Source organism: Cebidichthys violaceus, unplaced genomic scaffold, assembly GCF_023349555.1.
Source record: "Cebidichthys violaceus isolate CVI_PGR_0920_01 unplaced genomic scaffold, fCebVio1.0.p SCAF_2, whole genome shotgun sequence".
NCBI classification, from domain to species: Eukaryota; Metazoa; Chordata; class Actinopteri; order Perciformes; family Stichaeidae; genus Cebidichthys; species Cebidichthys violaceus.
The window spans coordinates 21097984-21103983 of NW_027176372.1; the positions used below are offsets into that span (position 1 = coordinate 21097984).

At 40.1% G+C, this 6000-nt stretch overlaps 1 protein-coding gene across 3 annotated transcripts in view; it reads right to left on the reverse strand.

Annotated features, from left to right (window-relative positions):
- The window catches only part of enox2 (ecto-NOX disulfide-thiol exchanger 2), a 144723-nt gene extending 139156 nt beyond the window's left edge, over nucleotides 1-5567 (reverse strand). For all 3 annotated transcript variants that reach the window (XM_068715145.1, XM_068715143.1, XM_068715141.1), the window contains exon 1: nucleotides 5420-5567. The gene's annotated coding sequence lies outside the window, so the exon portion shown is untranslated. The remainder of the gene's footprint in view (nucleotides 1-5419) is intronic.
- Nucleotides 5568-6000: the final 433 nt, after the last annotated feature.

A 6000-nucleotide genomic window follows, 5' to 3' on the forward strand; every position in this document is an offset into this window, starting at 1 on the left:
AGAAGTTTTTTTGAAATCATAACCCTTGTCTGTGTACATGTAACCCATTACCTCATTAATATTCCATAACAAGCTTCCAGCTACTCATTAACATAACATTGCACACTGATGATGAAGAACACCACACACACACACACACACACACACACACACACACACACACACGTTCTATGTGGGCTCTGTCAGCAGAGGGACTGCCCACCACTCACAGCAACTTCAAGCAATAAGAAATATTGACGATGTGGTGCAGAGTGGGCCTGCGGTTATTGTAATGCATGTTAATAAACTGAATTAAGATCGCAGAAGGAGACAACATATTTCTCCTTGTGTGCAGAGGAAGGGTTATTTTAAATGCATAAACATAAATGTGTCCATCACGGTATTAATAAGATAGCGACTGGTGATGTTTATGAATATCCACGGGTCAACGTCAACCTAATCCAGCCCGATTCTTATCTTAGCGTCTCAATTATTCTATTAAATAAAGTGTTTTCCAATTCAAAAACACAGAATTGTCAATTAATCGTGAAAAGCAGCAGCTCTTGAATCAATAAACGAACATAAGACGATTGATTTCTGAGCTCCTGCTGAGGCACAAAGCACCGGTCACCACCGGTGATCTCTTCTGACGGAGCAGAATCACGACATGAGCGAGCTAGCTTCATTCGAAATGTGAAAAGCTAAACTGAATCGGTATGCAGGGCAGGCTTTTCCCTTCAAATGTGAGGTTAGCGCCATTTTATATTGAAGCTTAGTTCCGTTTCAAGCAGCCGGGGTCACCTTACCCAACATCCACATTCAAGTGAACGGACAGACCTGAAGTGCAGCGCACACAAATGCACTTTTAATGGGCCGATGATTGCTACCGCAGTTCACCACAATAGCATGTTATGGCAAATGAATTAGCTCTGAAATGGAAGTTGAAAAGCTTTTCTAACAAAAAAAAAAAAAGATTCAAATATATTCCTAATTTAAATTGAATAAATAGGCTTCTTTACTAATAATGAATTATGATGACATTAAAGTTAATTATTGTTAAAGTGTATGCTACTTACCATGTCTGAATATCATTAAATATGAATCTGACAAGGGTGACTATGGAAGCCACTGTGGGTTACATGAGTAGGTTGTATTATGTGGTAAAGTTTAGAAACATGGTAAGTGTAAAAATACCTGTGCTGCTGTGTGTATTACAGATTGTTTCATGTGGATACGGCTTGGTGTAAGTGTAAGATTAGAAATGTGTTGTTTAAAAATAGGTTGGGAATGTGATGTTTAGGGTGAGTTTTTAGGGCTAAACTGATCCGTCTGTACCTCTGTGATAGCTAAACTCAGAGTAGCCCTCCTCAGCCTGGAGTATAGCCATAAATAAAACAATATAATGCATCAGTGATGCAGCGGCACTTCAAAATTGAGATAGTGACTGAATGACTGAGTCGTGAGGATTTTAGACTCTTCTTTGTCTTCTGTGAGAATAAACTGAATATCTTTTAGGTTTTGGAGTGTTTGGCAGATAAAACCAGAAATCCAAAAGGCTTCAGGAAACTGTGACGGACATTTCAGTATTTTATGATATCTTATAGCCTAAATAAGTAATCAAATAGTCATGACAGTAATCATAATGTGGATTATGGGTCAATACATTTGGTCAACACGCGTCTCTCACTCGTTTCATTGATGTCTGTTCTCTCACTCGTAGCTCTGCCGGTGCCTGACGTCTGGAGAGCAATTACTGCTTTTGATCCTTTACAGGATATTAGGTGTGGACACAATAGCTGAGCAGAAGAAAATAAGCATTAATAAGGAAAAGAAAGTCCTCCGTTTCTTGTCCGTCGTCCTCCTCAAAGCCACAAACCATGACTTCACAACAGCCGATAGTAGAAACGCCCGTAATCAGTTATCCATGTTAAATCATGTTAAATGAACCAATGGCAGTCGATCGGTAATCAAGACTGTTGTTGTTTGTGTTCTTCTGGGAAAAAAGGGGCGTGGACAAATCAGGGAAGGACACGTCGTGACTGCTAAGAACCAATCAAGTAGAGAACGTGTGTGTCTACGTCATCGTTTTCAAACTTCTCCGTCTATGTCTGTCCACACTAGGAGGTAACCCCGGAGTTTTCAAACGTATCCGTTTTTCGGTGCTCTAAAACTCCGGCGTAGTGTGGACGCTCAGCGTAAACGTAGCTGACGTCATGCGCTTTAAAAAAGAAAGCGTAGTAGTGTGGGCGTGGCCTCGGTGGAAGCAGTTTGAAGGACATCAGCTGCTTTAGCTACCATTGTTGTCCATACAGTGTACTTCATCATATTCCTAATTCTTCCCCGATGTCTCCATCGTCACCAGCTTGATCAGACTTAAACAATGCAACAAAGCCCAATGACATCACCCACGTAACAATAGGCCTCCTGCTAGAATCCCCTGAGCACTCACAGCTGTGGTGTCCATATGTCTCTGTCCTGAGCCTTCCAACAAGTCCAGCACAAATCCATCAACAGAGCAGTAGATCAGGTAACACTGGCATGGGTGCAGTCTTATTTGTGCAAAGCAAGGTCATGGAACCACATGGATGCTGGATCAATCAGACAGATTAATGAAGCACAACCTGCTGACATGAGGAATATTGACACCCCTATTACATCTCGGTGCTGCAGTCCTCAACGCTGCTTAAATAAATCAGGCCCAAGTAGAAGGAGGCACGGAAACTACTGAACCTAATCCTTCACATGTAGCAGATAAACAGAATAGAAGAAGATCTGAACTGTAGTGGAAATGACAACAATCAACGGCGAAATGTCACAGACTTAAATATCGTTTTGGTCGCCGTGGCTACTTTGCTTTGTATTTAACACACGATAGCTAACAAGCTAAGATAATCTACGTAACAGAATCTCATTTTATGGTTTGCTCTTTACAAGACCGAACGTGTTCAGATTACGGACAGTAATAACGTATAAAACTGAGAAACCAGCAAATCCTCACATTTGAGAAAAATGCAGGCAGCTAATTAAAGCTGCAGTGATGAGTCGATCGACAGAACATTAAGTTTAAAGTCATTCTTCAAGGTAAAATGTTTTTTTCAAGTATCTCAAACGTGACGATTTACTGTTTTTCTTTGTAATATATGACAACAAATTGTATAGATTAAGGTTTAGGACTTTGAGTTGGACAAAATCAAATAGAAGACATCACTATGGTTTCTGAGAAATCGTAGATTTACTATTCTTTAAAATTTCATAGATTTGAATTAATTGCAAAAATTAACTGGCAGATCAATCAATAAGGAAAATAACTGTTGGAGGCAGCTCTACAGTAAACATTTTGCTTGGAAAAGGACTTAATTGATTGTCAAAATTGTTGGCGATTCATTTTCTCTTGATTGATAAGTAGGTTCATCAACATCAACTAATCATTTCAGTACATTGGAGCAAAAGGCATGGTCCTTTGATTAAACTATGAAGAATGCATACATGGTCCTTTGATTAAACTGTATATGAAGAATGCATACATGGTCCTTTGATTAAACTGTATATGAAGAATGCATACATGGTCCTTTGATTAAACTGTATATGAAGAATGCATACATGGTTTTGGTTGCATATTGAATTCTGGTTAAGAAATAAGATAGTTAAGCAGTTGTTATGCTGCCCAGTCATTGAATCCATCGCCTCCTTGCTCTCAGTAAGTGTCAACGGCATCAAAGGAAATACATTAAACTACGAATGAAATAGTTTATATTGGTCCACAGCTCTGCAGCAGAGAGCAAAGCCTACGCACTACCTTCTCCTTGAATAAGCTGGTTTTCTTAAACGCTTAAAGAAAACGTCATTTTTTTTCCTGCCCAGATTTGGGTTGATTTCTGACAACGGGGACGGGAGTGGGCATGAACAAATGGCATCTTCCGTTTTTTAATCAATAGGAGGATTAACCTTTGCTCAGCAGCGCTTCTCTCTACACAAAATGTGGAGTCAAGATTTAGGATTAAACCTGCGAAGACATGCTTCAGCTCATTATTGGACTTAGATCTTCAGACCTGTATGACACCCCACATATCACTGGCATTAGGTTGCCATTAATGACTCAGTAATCCCTCAAATCTCTCCAAAGAAATGCACCTCATCAAGAGCTTTTCTGGAAATTAATGTATTTGCAGAGGTGTCTTCGGTAATGATCCTCCATATTTTTAGAGGCGAGGTCTCCACTTTCATGCCCTTATCAAAGGCTCATGTCGGAACATTTAGATTAAGTACCACAATGATGATTCCTATTTCCATATGACTCGCACAACAGTGCTCAGGGAACGGTCCTACTGCACAGAACAAACCAAGAAAGCAGAAGACCAGGAAAACTGAAATAAAAACTGAAATAAATGTTGCCTACATGCAGAGACAACATGGGTCATTTCCCCAGAAATAATGCCACATATTTTCACATTTAGCCACTTGTTAGCAACTTCATTAAGAGTCAAAGCTTAAAAAATTCACAAGCTATATACTGACGTACTTTATGTTGCAGAACCAAACAAGCGCGTGTTTAACCACAGACCTTATTTCAGCTCATCTAACCAACACCCATTCAAAAAAGCCCATTGACTCTGAAACAACGGAACCGGAAGTGCAGCAATGCAAACTCACTTCCGGGTTTCAGGACTCATTCCTGCAGACCAGATGACTTGAGGTTTCTTAAGTAAACCTCAACCAAGCAACATGTCAACTACACTCTCCATACTTTTGCTCAGGTCAAAGTTGCCCTTTTACAAACGTGTGTTTGTGTATTTATTACTACAGCCACGCATATACAGCTTTAAACTGTTCGACCAGTACAGCGTTGGTTTTACAAACAAAAGGTTTGCTCACAGGCTAGAATAGAGATAACAATGCTGGGTCTCCTTTCCTGGAGGCATCTCAGACATTTGAATCTCACAAATTCAGCTACAATGTCTGTTTTTTGCATCGGTAAAATACAGCTCGGTGCTCACATAAAACACTTTTGACCATCACAGTACTATCACCTGATCTTCTTCTAGCCTCCTCTTGACGTGTAAGAGAAACATTTCGACTGCACAAACCTCCATATAGAGACAAACCAGGTGTATGATTGATTCATGTATAAATGTGAAAGAGATGTATTAACGTTAGATGCTTAAAACGACATTACACGCTATAAAATACTCACGTTATTCTGGCACGCCGCTCAAATACTTACGTTACGTACTCGGATAAACGCCAGCTCGTTAGATGCTATTCATGGTTACATAACGCTTCAGATGACACCTAACAAACCACTTTGTAGGTGGTAAAAACGCTAAACATGCGGTCAACTTTTACCTCATTGTGCCTCATTGTAAACTCGAGAGAAGCTAACGCTAACTCGGAAGTTAGCGTCTCAGAAGTGAAACGAAACTAAGAGGAAGTATGAAAGTACCTGGCTGTACCGTCCGTCCTCATTCATTCTTCTCTGTGTTTGCTGTGAGGCGCCATCAAAAAAATTCCACACACTTGGAAGTTTCTTTTCTGCTGTTCTTGTTGGGTGGGTAACCAGGAAAAGCTTCTGGTTAGCAACGAAAGCTGTCAAACAATGGCGGAGCCAAGTACGGCAAGCGGGAAGTCGACACGTGCTTTTTGTTGACGTTTTTTGTGCAAACCCCCTATGGGCGACTCTACCGAGTGTGCGCCAACTAAACAGAGATAGAGCGAGTTCCCTTTGGCAAAACAAGTATTTCTTCTGCAGCCTCAGATCAATAACGGTGATGGAAGAAGTATTCGGATGCTTTACTTCAGGGACTTTCCTGGTCCTCGGTAATAGCCCAGTTGTTTTGCGGATTTAATGAAATGAAGAGAGGTTTGCAAGTAAAATTGCACAAATATCACACATTTTTAAGGCAGATTGTTATTAAATGTCCAGAATTACACCGGTGCAGAGAAAGCTTTAAAAAAATAATTTAGACCATGATAAAGGAGGTTAAAATGTACAGATATTACATATCAAGTGCAATACTTAGCCTA